We start from the raw sequence: 21,930 nt of genomic DNA on the forward strand, positions 1-21,930 counted from the left end.
TTGGTTTGCCTAGTTGATTTCATACAAGGGACACTATTGGCGGATGACTGAGAAGCTAACCAATCAGAGCATGCAGTTAAGTTCTCCTGACTGAGAAGCTAACCAATCAGAGCACGCAGTTAATTTCCTGTGTGCTGAATGCAGTATTATCCAGGAAGTCTCGTCTCGCTCATTCAACATCAACGTGTTTTGCTGTGTAAAGCGTTAACTTTTGTGCTCTTTTGTGTTTATCTTTGTGCATAGTCAAGCCCTTTATTATGGCTCCAAAACGATCTGCTCCTGCTACTGCTTCAGGGGCCGTGCCCAAGCGCCAACGGAAGATGTTAACAATTGCTGAAAAGGTAAACTTTTTGCATTTGTTGAAGGAAGGGAAAAGCTACACCGCTGTAGGACACCATTACAGCATCAATGAGGCTACGATTCTTTTTATTTAAAAAGTAGGAAAGGAATATAAGATCTACGGCAGAAGTGTCCTTTTAACTAGGGTGCAAAACGAGTTGTAAGTGGATGTAATAAGGCAGTAGTCTGGATGGAACCTGCTTTAGGGATTTGGATTGAAGACTGCCAGAAGAAGAACAACGGTAGTGCTACACAATCGCCTGAAGTGGTTCCTTTAGAAGGGCTGTAACGCTCGCCTTTGTTGTGCAGTAAAATTAAACTCATTGTTATCGGACAAGTCATCGTGTCATTGTTGGTGAGTAACCATAATTAATTTTCTACTTACAGTGCTTAGTACATGTACCTACGTTTAGTGTCACTGTACACACATTTACTGTATACTATTTTTCTTGCATTGTACGTATTTATTGCTTCGTCAATGGTAAGTTGCCTTCCTTTAGCTGACAATGCAACACGTGTGACCAATGGTCAGTTATGGTCAATGAAATCCACAGAGTAATTCATGGACAAGTGATGAGGTTTTGGTATTCACTCTCAGTTCTAAAAGGGAAAGTTGACTGATGGATGAAATGACTAATGAAATCCACAGATTCAGATGCCAGCAGCAAGGGATAATTGTACATAGGCTCTATGTGGTTCTAAATAATGATTTTGGCATATACATTATACACAAAGAATAGTGTGGTGAACATCAAAGTTAAAATTACAAAAACTAGTTTTGTTTTCATTTGTATTTTTCTATTTTCATTTAGTTTTAGTTTTCAGATAGTTTTTTATTTTAGTTGTAGTTAGTGACATGATTATACTTTGGTAAACAATATATTTGGTTTTAGTTTTAGTTAACAGGAATAACACTGAAAATGCAAATACTCAGTTTTCAAAACTCTACATCTTAAGAAGCTGCCTTTATTTGCAGTGTTTTTAAGATTGAGAAAGTAGTAGTAGTTTTATAAAGTGCAAGAATGAGACAACTTAAATTTAAATATACGTTAAAGACAACACATAAATTTTAGATGTATTGAAACAAACAAAATATTCAAGACTTTTGAGTTAAAGGATAAGTTCAGCATTTTCCAAGTCAAACTTGTATCTTCACAAACAAGGCATATATGCATTTGCCAAAAAAATTGTGTTCTAAAATTGAGCGCTTTCTATAAATTTAAAAAAAAATCTTTCCTACACTGGATCTATACATTGCAGTCCATAGGGCACAGAGGAAAAGACCAAATACATCCATTTTTCATGGTATGACAGTTGTTGAGTACTGACCTGCGCCTTGCAATTACAAAGTACATACACAATGTAAAATAGTTTATTCAATTCATTTTTAAAGAAAAAAAAATAGTACCAGGAATATACAATAAAAACGATTAATTCCAGATCCCTTTTCATGTAAAAAACATAATTTGGAAACACGTAAAACGTGGATAAGGACTTCATTTCAATAATGCAATTAATTACTTTTGTATCGAAAGAAGCATAATTTGGATTAAATGGTAATTTCAGCCTGGAGTCAAAAGCATAAGAATGAAAGTTAATATTGTGTTTTCAAATTGTAGCGGTGCCACATAGTTAGTGTTTAAATGTCAGTTCTGTGTGTGTCTCGTTTCATTGTTCCATTGACTGTGTGTATGTGTAGCAGTTAATGTTGTCCCCGTAAAGGAGGACGGATGATGGGAGGAGTTCACAACCGCTAATCTGGAAAGCACCTGCGTATCAATCAATCAATTACTGCCGTCACGGACTATTTAAGGAGAAGAGGAGGAGACGAAAGGGAGAACTAGCACAAGAGAGAGAGAGAGAGAAGAGGAGAACCAATATCGCATTCACGACTACAACTTGCTTGCCGATTCATTTCATTGCGCTTTGATCCAGTTTGTTTTTCATTCATCTGGACTGCCTTTCAACCTGCTTGCTGCTGAAGACCCCGGGGTCGAATCATCATTCGCCACACGCCGAGGAATCACGGTGAGGTTGTTCCAAACGCCGGGAAATACAAACACTACAATTGGCGCTAATCAGTATCCGTATTCAGGACATTTATTCACGTTCGGACTCAAGTTCACAATCATTCTGTTTGCTAGTCTTTTGTCGTTTGTGTGGTGTGTGTTATATGTTACGTGGACAAGGGAGGGGATTTGTATATATATTTTCAGTTTTGCTTTGGGATTGTTGGGGTGGAGGAATATTCGGGTGTGCATTTGTCTTGTGGCGTGTCTTGTCTCATTTAATACATTTATTCCTGTTTAATTTTACATTCTGCCTATTGTCTTTGCATTTCAAACCGTCGATTGTGGGGAAAGTTTATCTGTGTAGGAGTACGGCTTGACAGGAAAGGTTTCTCAGTAAATTATCCAGGCCACAGGTCTTGGAGGTGTAGCTGCCGGCTGGGAATAAGGGGTCGGCCGTTACATAAGTGGTGCCCTCTCTGAGGAATCTTTATTTAATTCGATCACTGTCTGCCTTTAAACGTTCCCCAAATTATTATGTCTTTAGGGCGTGCCGAGCAGGACGACACCATTGCTTCACCTCGGTGTGATGATGGAGTAGCCGGGCGCGCACGCCACGGTCAGAGCGTGTTCAGCGGTGCGAGAGGTGGTGGATTCTTTGCAGTCGCTGTACCTCGAAGATCACCATGGACCTGAGGAGGAAGGCCTGGAGGATGTCTCGCCTCTGTGGGAAGATCTGGCGCAACAAATAACCCGGCTGGAGGAGATCCGCGAGGTTGCCGAAAGTACACTCGGGCGCGAAGAAGCCTTGCGGGCTCGCATCAGCAGCTCCCAGGAGGAGATAAAAGAATACATCAACGAGCAAGTTCAACTCCTGGGACGGAAATTGTGTTGTGCCTCCAGAGGCGGATCGACGCTGGCAAGATTCTCTTCAGGGGAAGTCCAAAGGTGTCTCCAGAAGATAAGACCGCCCCGTCATTCAACGCCGCGTATCTCGGGAGGGCGCATACCTCAATCGGCCATTTGTTCCTGGGGTGTGCCTTCTTTCCCAAGTTAGGGGCTCCATATAATGTCGATGATGTCCTGAACTTTGTGGAGGAGGGAGGCGTACCTGGCCGTTAACCCTTTAACCCCAGTAGAGCTAATTGGGGTGATAGGGACATCCCTCTCGGGACCGGTGCGGAGCTGGTGGCTGACGGCCAAGAAGAATATTTTCGACTGGGGATCCTTTCGTCGATCTTTCCTCGCGGCTTTTCTTCCGGAAGACTACGAGACCGAACTGGAGGACAAGCTGCGGTCCATGGTGCAACTACCTTCACAAACCATCCGGGACTTCGCCTATGAATACCGGGCTTTGTGTTTGAAGTGGCGGCGGCTATGGGTGAAGAAGAGGTGGTCCGCGCGTCCTTAATGCCTGTAACCAGCGGTTAGCTGGGAGTCTCAGGGGGGTGGTGGGATCGGTGGAGGACTTGGTGAGGGTAGGCTCCCAAGTGGAACGGGACTGGGGAAACTCAAAGATGTACTGGCACAAAGTCCAGGCCAGTACACGAGAAACCCAGCCCCTAAAACCACAACGAGCCAAACCTTGCGGTCGGAAGCCGATCTCGCCATTATGCAAGCGAGCACGTCCCTTCTGATCGTCCCAGTGAGGCTGCGGGGGTGGCAGATGGATGCGGTGGTGGATACCGGGAGCCATCATACTCTAATCCGCTCAAGCATGTGGGAGAAGATTAGCCGACCGACAGACAAATTAACATCTGCCCGTCCGTCCGATTTGTATTGGCGGATGGGAGTGAACACAGGCCCTGGGCAGAGTCCCTTGAGGTACAGTGTACTCGCCACCACCTGGGATATGGATACATATGTCCTGGAGGACCAGCACCTGTCAGTTCCGTTACTCCTTGGGCTGGATTCGTTAACCACCATGAGGATGACCATCCATCTCAGTCCCAGGGGGTATACGGTACCGGGGGAAGGGATATGCGAATTCAGTTACAAATCCAAAGAAGATCTGGGCTCTGAATTTCTGGGATTCTACGCAGCAGTGAGGAGCGGCGCAAGCACCTCGGCGGCAGCCCCAGTGGAGGGACAACCTGAAGAGGTGAGGCCGGTGCTGAAGAAGTGGGCCGAGGTGTGGACGGAGAAGTTAGGAGTTGCCCGTGGGGTGACCCACATGGTCCACACCTTGGACGAAGTCCCTATAAGGCACCGAGCTTACGAGTTTCTCCACTGAAGAGGGGCGTCATTAAAGAACACCTCGATCGGATGCTCGCCGAGGGAATAATAGAACCATCTTCCTCCTCCTGGGCGTCCCCTGTGGTCCTCGTGAAGAAGCCGGATAATTCCTATCGTTTCTGTGTGGACTACAGGGGGGTTAACGAGAAGACGAGCCTGGACGCATATCCCATGCCCCTGGTTCATGAAATCCTGGAGTCACTGCATGGAGCTGCAGTGTTTAGCACATTAGATCTCCGCAGTGGCTATTGGCAGGTGCCGATGGACGAGGGAGTAAGAAGAAGACGGCAGTCATCACCCCTGAAGGCCTGTTCCAGTTCAATGTCATGCCTTTTGGGCTTAAAAATGCTGGGGCCACTTTCCAGCGGCTCATGGAGCAGGTTCTGAGGGGGTTGATAGGCAAGATCTGCTTCGTGTACATCGACGACGTCATTGTTTACTCCCCTTCTATAAATCAACATCTCCGGGATTTAGACACCATCTTCCAGCGGTTTCATCAAGCGCACCTTACGCTGAACACGAAGAAGTGTACCTTCATTCAACCCCACATACGCTTCCTCGGGCACATTCTTTCATCGGAGGGGTCGCTGTAGACCCGAGAAGACCTTGGCCATCCGGGAGTACCCCGCCCACAGATTTGAAGTCGTTGCAACGTTTTCTTGGGTTAGTGGGGTGGTACCATAAGTTTATTCCCCGGATGGCAGATATAGCGGCTCCCTTGAACCAGCTTAGGAAAAAGATGTCCCGTGGGAGTGGACCACAGAATGCCAGGACGCGTCGGCGACTAAAGAGCCACCTTCAAGAGCCACCCGTTCTGGCCCAACCAGATCCACAGCTCACCTTCCAGGTACAAACTGATGCCAGCAACCTGGGGCTCGGCGCGTGCTCACTCAGAGAATTAACCAGGCTGAACATGTCATCGCGTACGCCTCACGAGTTTTGCGCGCGCTGAGCTGAACTACTCGACAGCTGAAAAGGAGTGCTTGGCTGTCGTGTGGGCTGTGGAGAAATGGAGACATTATCTGGAGGGGGTTGAATTCGAAGTGTACACCGACCATCACGCTCTGACCTGGGTGTTCAATCACCCGAAGACCTCCTCCCGTCTGACCAGGTGGGTCCTCCGCCTCCAGAATTTTACGTTCAGGGTGACTTACCGGAAGGGCTGTGGTAACATCGTGCGGATGCACTGTCTAGGGTATCGGAGCCATCGGGATGGTGTGTTTGGCAGAGGCGAAAAAGATGATCCTCCCTCTGCCAAGGAGCCTTGAAGACCTGGCCCAAGCACAAGCTACCAGTCCATTCTGCCAGAACATCAGGGAAGGGCTGGAGCAACAGACTGACCGGGTACACTTTGTGGACCTCCAGGGGTCTTGTACAGGACTATTCCATCCACCCTTGGGGTCTGCAACATCAACTTGTGGTCCCGGAAGAGCTCGCCCCGACTTTCTGAAGCACTACCATGACAGTCCTTTAGGTGGTCACCTTGGAAGGACAAAAACTTTATTAAAGATTCTGGGGTTGCGTGGTGGCCGTCTGTCCGAAAGACGTGTGCCACCACGTGAAGACGTGTGACCTGCCAACAACTAAAAAACCCACCTGGTAAACCGGCGGGATTACTTCAATCGACAATCGCAGATGGACCAGGAGAGACTTTGGGAGTCGACCTAATGGGGCCATTTCCTATCACCAGCTCGAGGAAGACCGTCCTGATGGTGGTTGTAGACTATTTTTCGAAGTGGGTGGAGCTGTTTGCGTTAGCCGATGCAAGGGCTAACAAAATATGCTCCATCCTGAAGAACGAAATCTTCACCCGCTGGGGGGTGCCAAGAAACATCATCTCGGATCGGGGTCCGCAGTTCACAAGCTCCATATTGGATGAACTTTATGCAGCCTGGGGAGTGAAGAAAAACCTCACCACCGCTTACCATCCCCAGGCCAACATGACGGAGCGAGTGAACGGACCCTGAAGAACATGATCGCCTCCTATGTGGGTGAACGCCATCAGGACTGGGATAAATGGCTCCCCAAGCTCCGGTTTGCCCTGAACACCGCGTGCATGAAGCCACAGGTGAGACGCCTGCTTTGGTTGCGCTGGGCAGACAGCTTAAGGGCCCACTCGACCGACTCCTTCCCAGCACCCCTAGTCCAGAAACCACCAGTTACAATAATTTGGTTAAGGTAGAGGGTTTACGGTGGAGAATCCAAGGGAGGTTGGTGAGTTCGACATCCAGACACGCCAAGCTATATAATGCCCGGCGGAGGGAAGCGCACTTCCAGCCGGGTGATTTGGTCTGGATTAGAGCTCACCATCTCTCAGATGCCAGCAGAAAATTCTCCGCCAAGCTAGCGCCTAAATGGTTAGGTCCAGCTAAAATCATTCATCAAACAGGTCCAGTCAATTTCCAGATCCAAAGGGGTATCGGCGCTGCCTCCAAGTTAGACACCATCCATGTGGCCAACCTCAAGCCGTACTTGGCCCTCCCTTGTCCAAGGTTGGGGGAATGTAGGTGCCACATAGTTAGTGTTTAAATGTCAGTTCTGTGTGTGTCTCGTTTCATTGTCCCATTGACTGTGTGTATGTGTATCAGTTAATGTTGTCCCGTAAGGAGGACGGATGATGGGAGGAGTTCACAACCTAATCTGGAAAGCACCTGTGTATCAATTAATCAATTACTGCCGTCACGGACTATTTAAGGAGAAGAGGAGGAGACGAAAGGAGAACTAGCACGAGAGAGAGAGAGAAAGAGGAGAACCAATATCTCATTCACGACTACAACTTGCTTGCCGATTCATTTCATTGCGCTTTGATCCAGTTTGTTTTCATTCATCCGGACTGCCTTTCAACCTGCTTGCTGCTGAAGACCCCGGGGTCGAATCATCATTCGCCACACGCCGAGGAATCACGGTGAGGTTGTTCCAAACGCCGGAAATACAAACACTACAATTGGCGCTAATCAGTATCCGTATTCAGGACATTTATTCACGTTCGGACTCAAGTTCACAATCATTCTGTTTGCTAGTCTTTTGTCGTTTGTGTGGTGTGTGTTATATGTTACGTGGACAAGGGAGGGGATTTGTATATATATTTTCAGTTTTGCTTTGGGATTGTTGGGGTGGAGGAATATTTGGTGTACATTTGTCTTGTGGCGTGTCTTGTCTCATTTAATACATTTATTCCTGTTTAATTTTACATTCTGCCTATTGTGTCTTTGCATTTCAAACCGTCGATTGTGGGGAAAGTTTATCTGTGTAGGAGTACGGCTTGACAGGAAAGGCTTCTCAGTAAATTATCCAGGCCACAGGTCTTGGAGGTGTAGCTGCCGGCTGGGAATAAGGGGTCGGCCGTTACAAAATTACACCTTGAAACAGGAACTTATTTATAGAAAGACTCCATGTCCAACAGAAATGAACAAATATTGTCTTCAGAGTTTTACATTTATTGAAAAAAATTAGATTTATAGTATATGAAGTAGGCCAACTAAGAACAGTACCTGATAGGCCAAATAAATTCTGAAGATGATGTACAAAAATGCTATGATCAAGTGTATGAAAACTTGTAGTTAGGTTTAAAAAAAAAAAACAATTCTGTCATTTCCAGCACTGAAGGAGATTAAAACATCATTTGAAACATACATCAGCTTCTATGATGTGACTAGGGTAAAATCTAAACTGGGATTTCTCATAAATATTACATTTTATGAGAAGAGATATTCTTACTTTTTTCTGAAATTTTAGGAAGAAAAGCTATATTGGAAAGTAGATTATAATTTTTATGTACATTCAGGGCAAACACTGATTTAGAGAGAAAACTCTAATGATTTATGAACTACATCCAGTACAGGTTGTACAAGTAACATCTTTTCAATATACTAGATAGGACTGTGTTTAAATAAAAAGTGTCCGGTTTAATACTGTAAAGGAAAAACATAATTTCCTGTTATCAGTTGTAATAGAATTAAATCACTCAGGCAGTCTCAAAAAGATTGACCCTGTATAATGTCCATGGACAAGATGCAAAGAAATAGCGAAATATGGATAAAAAAAAAATAAATAAAAGTATTTGATACAGAGCAGTGAAAACAACTTGTTTTTATAACAAAATGGTGGCAGGAAATGAGATTACAAGAAATTACATCAAAAGCGGTTTGAAAGATTTGACATCATCATGGTGCGGCCCGGAAGTGACGCCATCATGGCAGAGCTGGAAGTGACATCGTAAGGGGGGCCCAGAAGTGACATCATCTCGGGGGAGTTGGAAGTGATGTCATCGGTGGAATATGGAACCAGGGTTGAGGAAAGGTAACCATTTTGGGTGACCAGAAGTACTGAAGGCAAGTTATTATTTTTCTTCTTTAGTTCTGCTGATGGAGAGAGAGACAGAGAGAGACATTAGTACATACAATCGACCCCTTGCCTCTTGTAACATCACTCACCTTAGGGCTTGCTGGCTGCCTCCTAAGTGTACGTGTGTGACACAATTTAAATTTATTAAAGTGGTCAGGTCAAAAAGTGAACTTACTATTAGATCCAAAAGAATTAACAAAAATGTGGGGATGCATTGTGTTAATAGCTGATGAGAAATCTTTAAATAGCAATCTTACATATTTTTTTATCCTTCCAAATGCTCAAACACTAAATTCAGAAGTGTTGCTGTGGCATTCTCTACCCCTCTCTTTGTATGTATACAAATTGGTAAGGGTCCAGATTAGCTTGGGTTTTTTTAAGTATTTGTTTCTAAATTAACTTTTTAGATGATTTCATGATGTTAGAAGTTAAGGTCACCAGTCTGAAGTCACATAATGTTTTGGGTTGTGTTGTTTTTTCAAGTGGATTACCGTTGCCTGTTCCCAAAGACTAGGCACCAAGATCTCAGATATGGAGTACAATACTGGGGAGAGTTGCCTCACACAGGAGTGAAACCAGGACCCATTTATTCTGTCTTTTTTTATTTTAGTTTGTTTAAGGACCTTTCTGACATCATTCTAGACAAAGAAAGACTGAATTCTGGCTCCAGTCTTGAGTCTCTTTTTCTGACTTCCAAAGCAAAAACGTACGTCTCAAATCTTGAATAGAATTAGCATTATTAAGGTAAGCACTACAGTCAGATTGATTGTTTAGAATATTATCAAACCGTAAAGCTGTAACAGGATCAAAATATTTTTTAACAATACGTTTCTCATTAGTTGTATCGTGGACACAGCATTAAACTCTGCTTGAGGCAGTTGTACCACTCTCAGATCCGGCACAATTATAATACGCGCTACCCTATTTGAATGGCAGCAAGAGAAAAAGAAAACAAATAATCTGCGAGTGACCAACACTACTTTTCTACTTCACCACTTCAATTATAGAGACACACCAGTGAAAGCAGGGTAGAGCAAAATGATTATTGGAAGACAATACACAAGATCACTGTAACAACAACAATAAAAAACCTTATATACATAATATCGCACTGCAGCGCTTCCCCTCCCCACACAAATCATGACATAAAACCTTGAAAACATACATTACTAATAAAAAATTGAGCAAATGGAAACAAAAAAAAAACAATGGATTTATAGTCTTTTAAATCTTATCTGTATGGAGCGTTGAGCTCAGTCTGTAGTGGGGAATGTGACGCCGACCATATCTCTTATTCCGGAACACATACGGATTAACTGTTCCTTGTGTTGGCCCATCAAGTCCTCTTCCGTATTCCTTCCTCCCGAAAGAAAAAACAATTTGATTGGAAATGAACCCGGGTTCACCTGACGATATCCAAGAGGTGTTAATCCTTTCCCTCGTGCCTTTTTCTGTTATGGCCTCCTTCTCTCTCCTAGCTCTTTTCTTTTCCTTTTTTCCCGCCACCTATTTACATTCGGATAGCTCCTCCCCGTACAGTCTGTTAGCCCTTCACTTGACGTGACGTGTGCGCCTCAGGGCGCTGCTTAATTTGCAAGTGGTGTACTGTTTATACTTGCGAGCATATGTTATGTAAATCTGGAGGATAACACCAGGTGGCAGTGCGAAATATCATCACGGTGAAAAAACAATGTTCAGTTTTGCTGTGCTGTGAATTACCCAAAACATCCATTAAATTCAGGGCACCTTGCTGCAGTATCTCTGAAAAGGATGGATATTTAATGATTAAATTCATCAATCCAGAGATGCACCCATTCCAGCAAGCATTGGGCACAAGGCAGAAACAATTCCTGGACGAGGCATCAGCTCATCGCAAGGTGAAAACAAGCACACACATACACTAGAATCATTATAGCATCACCAAATCCCCAGACTTGCATTTCCTTGGAAAGAAACTGAAGCACACTGTGGAAAATTATAGGAAAACATGCAAACTGCAGTCAGCGAACACCAGGGAAGTGACTCCTTGCGAGGCAGCTGTGCTACCGCTCTGTCAATGTGCCGCCCCACATGTGTAATTAATAACAGTACAGTATTCATTATTTAAATGAAGTTACAGATTTATCTGCAAAATGTAATATACTGTAGATATTTTAAAGCATTTCATCATGAAATTGATATCAAGTATAAATCGAAGGATTCTAAATGTGCAGAGAGCTGGAATACCATAAATTTAATGTGTTCTGTGTGGCAATTGCTGCACACTACTACTGTCAACCCCACAGAAGCACATGGTGATTAACAATTGGGTTGGTTTTAAGATGACGTTTACAACGGTCTACTTTAATAACAAAATTAACTATGAGAATAAAGTGGAAATTTTGAGATTAAAGCTGAAATTTCCACTTCAATCAAAAAATGTCCATTTTTTTCTTTATGACTCAAATATGCTTCCATACATTCTGATGCTGTTGTGAAGGTACAAAAAAAAAACTATGTCACAGAAGATGGTATTTGAGACCTTTAAAATTATTGTGTCATTACGATGGGAATGTGATGCTTGAAAATAAAAGCACCACAAATGCATTTGAATGTCAGCAGTTTGCTTCACCACATCGAACCATTCATGAATAATCGAAGCACGCACATTGATCCCTTAGGATCTGTAAAGCGGTTTGCTGTCACATGTTGATAATAAACAGAGACTCTGACGTCACATTCCAAATTGAACACACTATGCCAAAGCTTTTGCTGGTAGTACAATTCATGCATGCATCACGTTCATTTCTGAGGATGTATTCAGAAGACGCATCAAATGAACGCTGGGAACATGTGGGAGCCATAATGCGTGCACGTACGTGTTCTGAGTGCAAAGTATAAACTTGCCCCTCACTCTGCTTCCTCAGAGGAAGGCATTTTGGTGGGATTTAGGAGGTCTTCAAAGTGTTCTTTCAAACCAACCGACTATATCCACAGGTGAGGTCAGTAGCACTCCATCCCTGCTACAAACCGCATGGGCAAAGTACTGCTTCTACCTCCTGAGTCACCTGACAGTTTATTTATAAATATATTTGACACCAAATGAAACTAATTTTCCATGGCTTCACCAAACTCCTCTCATATCCGAGTTTTTACTTTTGCAGCTGTCATCACTGTGCTCCATTTGGCCTGTCAGTACCATCAACTGCCTCTGGAGTTCCAAAAAGCTGTTCAAAAGGCTTCCAACTTCAGTCTGAAGACTCCCTTTACCACTGGCATCCACCACCAGGTATGTGGATTATCGCTGTGACAGGTACTAATGACCTTATGGCCACAACTGTGTGCAGCTGCCTCAGGAATGGCGTCAAGGAATCTGGCCCGATTCAGATTCAATGACCCCAGCTTCCCTTGGAGTACAGGAGAAGTTTGTCTGAAGGAACAAGATGAAGATATCCCAGACAGATACACATCCTAACTATACATTTGAGTCTGCCTTGTCTGTCTGGTATCTTCCCCCACCATCTGAGCTAACTCACAACCAGGTAATAATCAACTGGCAGCTCAGCCTCTCTCTTCACCCTGAATGTCCAAGACATATGGTCATAGATCTAATGACATGACTATGAAATTGATCATCAACCTATGTCCTAGGGTGCTTTTGTGCCAGGTGCACTTATGAACACCCTTATTCTGAATCATGGTGTTCGTTATGGACAAACTGTGACTAGCAAAGAAGTCCAATAATAAAACACAACTCAGGTTCAAATCAGGTAGGCCGTTGTCCCAATCACACCTTTCTATGTTTCACTGTTGTTACCCACATGAGTGTTAAAGTCCCCCAGTAGAACAATAGAGTCCCTAGATGGAGCAGCTTCCAACACTCCCCCCAAGATCTCCAAGGAAGCTGAATACTCTGAATTAATTGTCTGTGCATAAGCACAGACAAGAATTAGAGCCCTCCCCAGCTTGAGGTAGGAGGGAGGAGACTCTCTTGTCCCTAGGGTAAACTCCAGTGTACATGCACCAAACCTGGGGTGCTATAAGTAAGCCCACACTCACCTGACACACACCCTGTGCAAGAATAACGTCCAGCCCCTCTCCAGGAGCTTGGTTCTAGAGCTCTGTGTTGAGGAGAACCTGACTATATCTAGATGATACTTATCTACCTCCTGAATTAGCTCAGGTTTTTTTCTCACAAGAGAGGCTAGATTCTGTGTCCCTAGAGTCAGTTTCAGTAACTGGGAATTGATGCGACAAGGTGCTTGCTTTTGACTGTTGCTCAATCCACAAAGCATTGGATCCTTATGGTTCCAGGTGGTGTGCCCAATGGAGGTTCGACCTGTGTTGATTCTTCAGGCTGTGCCTGGCTGGGTACCATGGAAAAAGGCCTAAAGAGCAGGTGTGCGGCGATGAGTTAAGTAAGTAACACAGTGTAGCTGTCAGAGGCATTTCAGAAAGGATATTTCATCACTAGGTGCCTAGAGTTTGTTGTACAAGTATAGATTCTGATTTCCCAGAAATGTACAGTTTGAATAAGTTTGTAAGTCAATGGATAGTTTCATTATACATTTGTAAAACTTGTGCCACTGCAGCCAATGATCAAACCAAATAGTTAATGCTGATTCATGCATTTACAGGCACTAGGATACTATAAAAATACACATGAATGCACCCCGGTGGAACAATAAAGATTGGTATTGGCTCTGAGGTTGTGTTTTCAGGGTACACATTTGGGTATCATTTGATATATGCAGAGCAACATTTGAGTATCTGAGCATAATTGGTGCATGTCTCCACAACAGCAGCAGTTTACATGTCAAAATTGTCTTTTTCAGGTAATGTTTTATGCTGTGAACATAGAAATTTCCTGGAACTGTGCTAGAGGAAAAACTGTGAACTCATCCGAAAGAGATAGTATAGACTATGAAGCCAACAGATCTCAGTTGAGGACCAACATAGGTAGGTGTATGTCAATAATCAATTTAACTCCGAAAAGCTGTCTTCCTATTTGAGTGCTTGTATGTGATGTGTGATTTGTGCTCATTTATCTTGCTTCATACTGGTCTTCTGCACAAATGTTGTAAAATAGCATGTCCTCGTTACTGCAGATATCACAAATGGTTATGGTAGTGTTAAACTAATCTTTCTCAGTAAATCCACATAGACTTTTAAATGTATATTTTAAAAAGTTAATTGAATTTATATATCAATTTTGTACATGATATTATATTCTATGTTTGTGCTGAGTGAATTTTGTTTTCATTGTCCCGTTTACTGTCCATTATGTATGAATCAGTGAATGTTGCCCCTGTAAGTGCAGAGGGGAAGGCTGATGGACAGACACAGCAGCCCCGAGACAGAAATCACCTGTTTACACACCATATACATCCGGGACGTTTTACATTTAAAAAAGAGAGGCGAAGGTGAAAGAAAAAGAAGGCAAAAGGTGAAGAGAGAGAGGGAGAGAGAGAGAGAGAGAGAGAGAGAGAGAGAGAGAGAGAGAGAGAGAGAGAGAGAAGAAAAGACAATTTAACCATTCATCTACAAACTCATCACTGCTATTTATTGCTTTATTCCACTGCCTGCTTTTTAAATTACCGATCCTACATCACGGCAGCCAGAGCAAAGTAACCCCGGGGTTTGAATTCATTCTAACCATTGTCAGGACTTCTACAGTGAGGTTGTTTTGTTGTCGGGAGGAAGCACAATATCACTACAGCCAGTTTCATTACCGCCAGACTTTATTTTAAACACATTTATCACCAGATTTTCAACTGCTGTGTTTATCCAATCCATGTTTGTATTTGTGTTATGTGCTTTTGTTTATTATTTAGGGGCAAGGGAAGGTTAATGTAAATAATTGTATATTCGTGTCTTATATATAGTAATTAGTCACTGGTGTTTTTGGGATAGTGGTGTTTTGTGCACATATATATTTAGTATTGAATATTTGTCTGTCTTTTCAAGTTACAATATATATTAGTGTTTAATTTTACATATCTGTTTACTGTTTCTGGTTATTTTGTCGTATTGGGAAAAATAAGACAACTTGTAAGGTGTATGGCTTATTATTAGAGCAAGAAACCTCAGGTAATCCAAGGAATAAGTCTTGGTAGTGTAGTGGCCAGTCTGGGTAAGGGGTCAGGCATTACAATTTTGTATTTCAGAAGTTATTTAGAAAAATGTTACAGTACATGTTATGATGTTCCTGCTATACACATTCAAAATGTACCTCCATTTTTATGTTATGCCTCAACAACATATCCTCCTAGGCTTTTCTATATATTGTCATAAAACTTTCAATTTTTTGGATCAATAATGAATAAGGATTGCCAAAATTAATAACAGTAGTTTTTTGTCATCTAGTACATGTTATAAGAAGGTAAAATCAGTGCTTTTGCAATGTATTCTTTCAAAAGTTTTATTGCCATCATTATGTGGTCAGTGAATGCAAAGTCGTTAACATATTATCTTCTAATTTCATAATAATGTGACACTAATATCACCAATGAGGTTTTGTTAAGTATTTGTATACTTTAAAAAAAATGTATTAAATATAATTTTTATTTCGAAAATGTTCCAAACCACTTGTAAATTAAGACCCTTCCAGTCTTGACGAAATATGACACTAATAATACACATGATCTGAAGAAATATTAAAAGATCACAACAAATTAGCTGTACACACGTAATTTTCAAATGGATTTTCTAATGATGCACTAATAGATAGCAAAGCAGCCAATCAAGTTTGAATCATTGACTCAAATTATTAAATTTTAAAGTACCCCAAAGAATATATTCAAAAGACATTGAATTCTTTAATGCATCATTCTTAAACCATTTATAATGACTTTTAATGATGTGTCCTGTAGTGAAGCAGTTAACTAATGATGGCTCAAATTATACACTAAGGGTAGTTTTTATAACGTATGCTATAATAAACACTTAAATGAATATTATCTAATTTCTGTTATTATAAATGAGGCTACAATAGTTGTGTATTAGTGTTATATTATGCCAAATTTACAGTTTTTACCGCATTATAGTGTTGCTAAGTTTACAAAATAATGAAAATTCAACTTTACACAACTTTTTTCAAGCCAAATATATTCTTATGTTGAAATGATATAAATCAGTTATGGTTCATATCACACACTGAAAGGCATTACTTTCTCAGTCTCCTTCATGTATAGAAAACATCTTAATCTTCCAATATTTTGGATAGTTTTGTATTATGTGTTTTAAATTACATGCAAGCATCAAAGATGAAAACCTAAATTACATGCTGATTCATAATAGTGAAAATTAATTTTGTTTTCTAATGATAGTTCCCAGTGGAATCATGTAAAGTGAAAAGAATAAAGGTCCCAGTAGTGAGCCATGCAGAATACCATATTTAACTTTTGAGTATAATGGTGGAGTACTGTTAGCATTTCTGTATGTACTGGAACAGTGCCTGTGAGCCCAATGTAATTTTCCAACCACTGTAATAAAAATGAACGGTCAATGGTATCAAATACTGCACTCACATCTAACAGCATAATAACTGTGGAATTTCCTTCATCAAAGGATATAAGGTTTGTGATTTACAACACGTGTTAGTACTATTTCTGTACTATGACCAGTGCAGAAGCCAGACTGGTATTTCTCAAATGTAATGAGTAAGGTGAGACTAAATCTGCAGGGCGACGATGTTTTTCAAGTATTTTAGAGAGAAAGGGTAAACTTGATTCAAGTCTGTAATTAATAAGCGTATTTGGGTCTACCTGTGGCTTTTTAATTAATGGTCTGATAACTGACACTTTTACTTCATCAGGAACTGTTCCATTCAGTGTATATACAGTACCAGCAAAATACCCGCACTTCGCAGCAGAGAAGTAGTGTGTTAAATAAGTTATGAAAAAGAAAAGGAAACATTTTAAAAATAACGTATAATGATTGTCAATGTAATTGTTTTGTCACTGTTATGAGTGTTGCTGTCATCAAGGATTTGATTATCATTATTTCTTTCAATCAGGTTTGTATTTGGAGGATGTGTTGTGTTCAAGTTACATGCCGTGTTTGTCAACTGTTGTAAAGATAACAGGTTTCATTCATCGAAGTGTTCACTACCCAAATCGCTACTCGTGAATCTAAGATTTTTAACAGGCATTCCTGGTATTAAGTTGTGGAATTGACTGCGAGTATTTAGCGACAGTCTCTCTATGAACTTGTGGATTTGCCTGTGAGTATTTAGCGGCAGCGTCTCTATTAAGTTGTGGATTTGCCTGCAAGTATTTAGCGACAGCGTGTCTATTAACTTGTGGATTTTTCTGCGAGTATTTGGCAGCAGGTTTGTTTCAATTACATTAGTATTTGCACGACTTGTGTTGAAGGGACATTCAGCATCTGTCTAGCATTGTAAGCATACAACCGCCTTCATCGCTAATTTTGCTTCGTAATAAATGAACAATAAAACAGCTGAGAAGCCGTGGATGAAATAAAAAGGCTGCAGTTATCAGCTGGGAGATGTGAATACCGTGGCTAACCAAGGAAGGGAATGAAGAGACAGGAGCGAAGGACGGCCTTTATAGGGCAGGCAGTCAATTACATGGGAGGCGTGGGGATGGGGGACGCAATATAGGCAGACAGTCAACTACGTGGGAGGTGTAGTGATGGGGGACGCGACGCCGCCTCACACGGCAAACAAGCTGCAGGCTATGGACGTATATATGTACATAAGTAGTATTTAATTATGACCGTTACGCGTATTTCAAAATGAAACCTGCTTAACTTTTGTAAGTAACCAGTAAGGAATGAGCCTGCCAAATTTCAGCCTTCTACCTACATGGGAAGTTGGAGAATAAGTGATGAGTAAGTCAGTCAGTCAGTCAGTCAGTGAAGGCTTTGCCTTTTATTAGTATAGATAAAAAAAAATCTTGGGACGAGATGAGACATTTTTTCCTGCAAAGAGACGTGATCTTTTGAAGAGAGACAGAGTGACACTTTCATGGCCCGCGAGACAGTCACTTCATGTCATACTTACAACCTTTGGAAGCAAGTCACTCCCTACTTACAACCATTTTTAAACAAGACCACGGTCATCTAACCTCTCAGTTGTTGGAATGCTTTTGGCAGACACACTTCCTGTGCTCTAAGCTCTTAAAAAGTTGATATGTTCTAGATGACATGTCAATGACTAAGTGAAGAAGAAAGAGCAGCGCATCAAAAAGAGACCCAAAAGCGTTATTATTTTTATTTATTATTATTTATTTATTTATAAAAGCACTTTTGAAATAACAGAGGTTGTGCCAAAGTGCTGTACAAAAAAGCATTAAAATAAACACAATACAATCATGCGAATGCAGATTAATAAAACAACCAATTGTAAAATCCACCACAATCCCATCAATCACAATGAAAGACAGAAGAAAACAAGTAGGTCTTAAGCCGACTTTTAAAAACCTCGATAGAGGATGAAGACCTGGGGCCTCATGTGTACCGCCGTGCGTAGAATTCACACTATAATATGACGTAAGCACAAAAGCGGAAAAAAATCCAGATGCATAAATTTGTGCAAACGCCAGCTTACGCGTTCTTCCGCTAAATAAATCCTGGTCAGCGTGAAAATTAACACACATGCACGTGACTGCTGCCCCAACCCAACTCCCCCAGAATTACACCTCTTTGAATATGCAAATCAATATAAATAGCCCTTAAGCTCATTGTTTTGTGAAACGGCAATGGCAAAAGCACAAGGGAAAATAGAATTTCAGCGAATACCAAGTGGAGGCAAAGAAAAACATACTATTTGTTGGGTTAAACAGTGGTATAAACAGCAAAAGGAAGCTGATCGAGTGACATAGCACGTTGGAGAAACTCGAAAGCTCAAGTTCACAAAGTTGCACAGTGCCCGAAATAAAAAAGAAGTTGTCAGATATCAACGTTGCCATGAAAAGGCGAGTCGTAGCCCACCGTCTGAGTGTCATATGAAAGCTTATTAGGGTACAGAGAAAAAAAAGGCACACAGTGGGGAAAAAAGCACGAAATGTCAACTTTAATCTCACAATTTTCACTTTAATCATGTAGTTTATTTTGTCATTAAAGTAGAACATCATAAACTTCATCTTAAAATTGTTTAATTTACTAGCTTCTCAAATGCCATCGTAACTAAAGTAGCACGTTAAATGCTTTGTTTTATATTTGATCTTCTATGTGCTCGATGTGTGTGAATCACTACGTGCTTCTGGGCTTTTTCTTCCTCTGACAGGACACAGAATCCATTACATTCATGATATTACACCTCTCTGAATAATTAAAATACTGAGATGTACCTGTATATGTGATATCATTTTCATGATGATAGGAGTTAAAGCGTGTTATTAAACATGGGAACACAGTGGCGCAGTGATTGTTCATGTCTCACGCAAGATGCTTGCTGTGTCATGCATGACCTTCGATGAAATAATTTATTGCAGCAGTACTGTCTCTTTCAAATGTACTAACCTCTAATTCCTGTCCTTACTTTTCTTTCCCCAAATACCCAATCGCCATACAATCAGCTCTGTAATAGACATTAAGCCATCTGTAAGCTTAGAACATTGATTCTTCAAAACATTTAAGGAACATTGAAATATCTTCGTAGTATGTGTTTAATTATTCTCTCCATCTATCCTTCCAGTGTCGCGTCAGCACCAGCAAGAATACAGCACGAGGCAGAAACAATCTGTGAATGGAGCGCCAGCAGTTCGCTAGTGCTGCGGCACCGTGTCCTCACATGTTTAATTATTAACAATATAGATTATTTAAATGAAGTTAAAAGTTTAAAATGTATAATATAATACCGTAATCCCTCCTCGATCACGGGGGTTGCTTTCCAGAACCCCCCGCGATAGGTGAAAATCCGTGAAGTAGAAACCATATGTTTGTATGGTTATTTTTATATATTTTAAGCCCTTATAAACTCTCCCACACTGTTAACATTATTAGAGCCCTCTATACATGAAATAACACCCTTTAGTCAAAAGTTTAAACTGTGCTCCATGACAAGACAGAGATGACAGTTCTTTCTCACAATTAAAAGAATGCCAACATATCTTCCTCTTTAAAGAATGCATGTCAGGAGCAGAGAATGTCAGAGAGAGAGAGAGAGTGCGAGAGAAAAGCAAACAATCAAAAAATCAATACGTGCTTTTGGGCTTTTAAGTATGCCAAAGCACCGCGATAAAGCAGCATTTTTTAGAGGAGCGTCCGTATCCTCTAGGCAAACAGCCTCTGTGCAAACAGCCCCTCTGCTCACACCCCCTCCGTCAGGCGCAGAGAATGTCAGAGAGAGTGAGAGAGAGACAGAGAAAAGCAAACAATCAAGCACCGCGCGGGAAGCATATCATATATCATTGAGTTTTATTTAATACGTAATACATGCTCTGATTGGGTAGCTTCTAAGCCATCCACCAATAGCATCCCTTGTATGAAATCAACTTGGCAAACAAACTGAGGAAGCATGTACCATAAATTAAAAGACCCATTGTCCGCAGAAATCCGCGAACCAGTGAAAAATCCGTGATATATATTTAGATATGCTTACATTTAAAATCTGAGATGGAGTGAAGCCGCGAAAGTTGAAGCGCGATATAACGAGGGATCACTGTAAATATATTTTGCTGCATTTCGTCTTAAAAATGATATTGTCATCATATGTAAATACCATCCATTATCCGAGATCGGGTCGCGGTGGCAGCAGCTTGAGCAGAGATGCCCAGACTTCCCTCTCCCCGGCCACTTCTTGTAGCTCTTCCCAAGACGTTCCCAGGCCAGCCGGGACACATAGTCCCTCCAGCGTGTTCTGGGTCTTCCCCGGGGCCTCCTCCCTGTTAGACATGCCCGGAACACCTCACCAGGGAGGCGTCCAGGAGGCATTCTGATCAGATGCACGAGCCACCTCATCTGACTCCTCTCGATGCAGAGGAGCAGTGGCGCTACTTTGCTTTGAGCCCCTCTCGGATGACTGAGTTTCTCACCCTATCTTTAAGGGAAAGCCCAGACACCCTGTGGAGGAAACTCATTTCAGCCGCTTGTATTCGCGATCTCATTCTTTCGGTCACTACCCATAGCTCATGACCATAGGTGAGGGTAGGAACGTAGATTGACTGGTAAACTGAGAGCTTGCCTTACGGCTCAGCTCCTTTTTCACCACAACAGACCGATGCAGAGCCCTCATCACTACGGACGCTGCACTGATCCGCCTGTCGATCTCATGCTCCATTCTTTCCTCACTCGTGAACAAGACCATGAGATACTTGAATTCCTCCACTTGGGGCAGGATCTCGCTCCCAACCCTGAGAGGGCACTCCACCCTTTTCCGGCTGAGGACCATGGTCTCAGATTTGGAGGTGCTGTTTCCCATCCCAGCTGCTTCACACTCCGCTGTGAACTGATCCAGAGAGAGCTGAATACGGTGGCCCTGAGGGGCAAAGCGTGAAAAAAACACACATAATAAACATTAACAAAAAACACATACAACAAATTAATAAAAAACACATAAAACAACATTAAACACAAATTACAAGTTAACATGAAACACATAGAACAAATTAACAAAAAACACATAAAACTAATTAACATGAAACACAAACTACAAATTAACTTGAAACACATGAAACAAATTAGAAAGAAAACGGAAGTGGACTCTCAAAACGGAAATGACATAATTTTTACTTTACCTGACAGGAGAAGAAGAAGAATATCTGCACTGGTGGTATTTTTGAAGATACAGGAACATTATCATTTTTGTCATATCAGTCTCGTTTTTTTAGTATAGTTTCAGCGGTTGGTTATAAAGCAAGCCTAGCGCTGATATTGCACAGTTTTAAGGTGTTTTCAGTTCGTTCCAACATTGTTTGAAATAAACATTGTTTGTCCTTTTTGTGGCACAAATCTTCGGTTAAGAACAGCCTATTGCCATAACTGCAGATGCTCTCTAAGTGTATTGACAAGCGTTTTAGAAAATGATTCAGGCATGTTATGTTTTTAATGGCATACTATA

The 21,930-nt window shown here is 41.7% G+C and overlaps 1 long non-coding RNA gene across 1 annotated transcript in view; it reads right to left on the bottom strand.

Moving 5' to 3' along the window:
* Positions 1-8,087: 8,087 nt before the first annotated feature.
* Positions 8,088-21,930, bottom strand: part of LOC120529442 — a 57,143-nt gene continuing 43,300 nt past the window's right edge. The window contains exon 3 of the long non-coding RNA XR_005633744.1: positions 8,088-8,944. This is a non-coding gene — a long non-coding RNA (uncharacterized LOC120529442). The remainder of the gene's footprint in view (positions 8,945-21,930) is intronic.

This window comes from Polypterus senegalus, chromosome 5 (genome assembly GCF_016835505.1).
Source record: "Polypterus senegalus isolate Bchr_013 chromosome 5, ASM1683550v1, whole genome shotgun sequence".
Lineage (NCBI taxonomy): Eukaryota > Metazoa > Chordata > Cladistia > Polypteriformes > Polypteridae > Polypterus > Polypterus senegalus.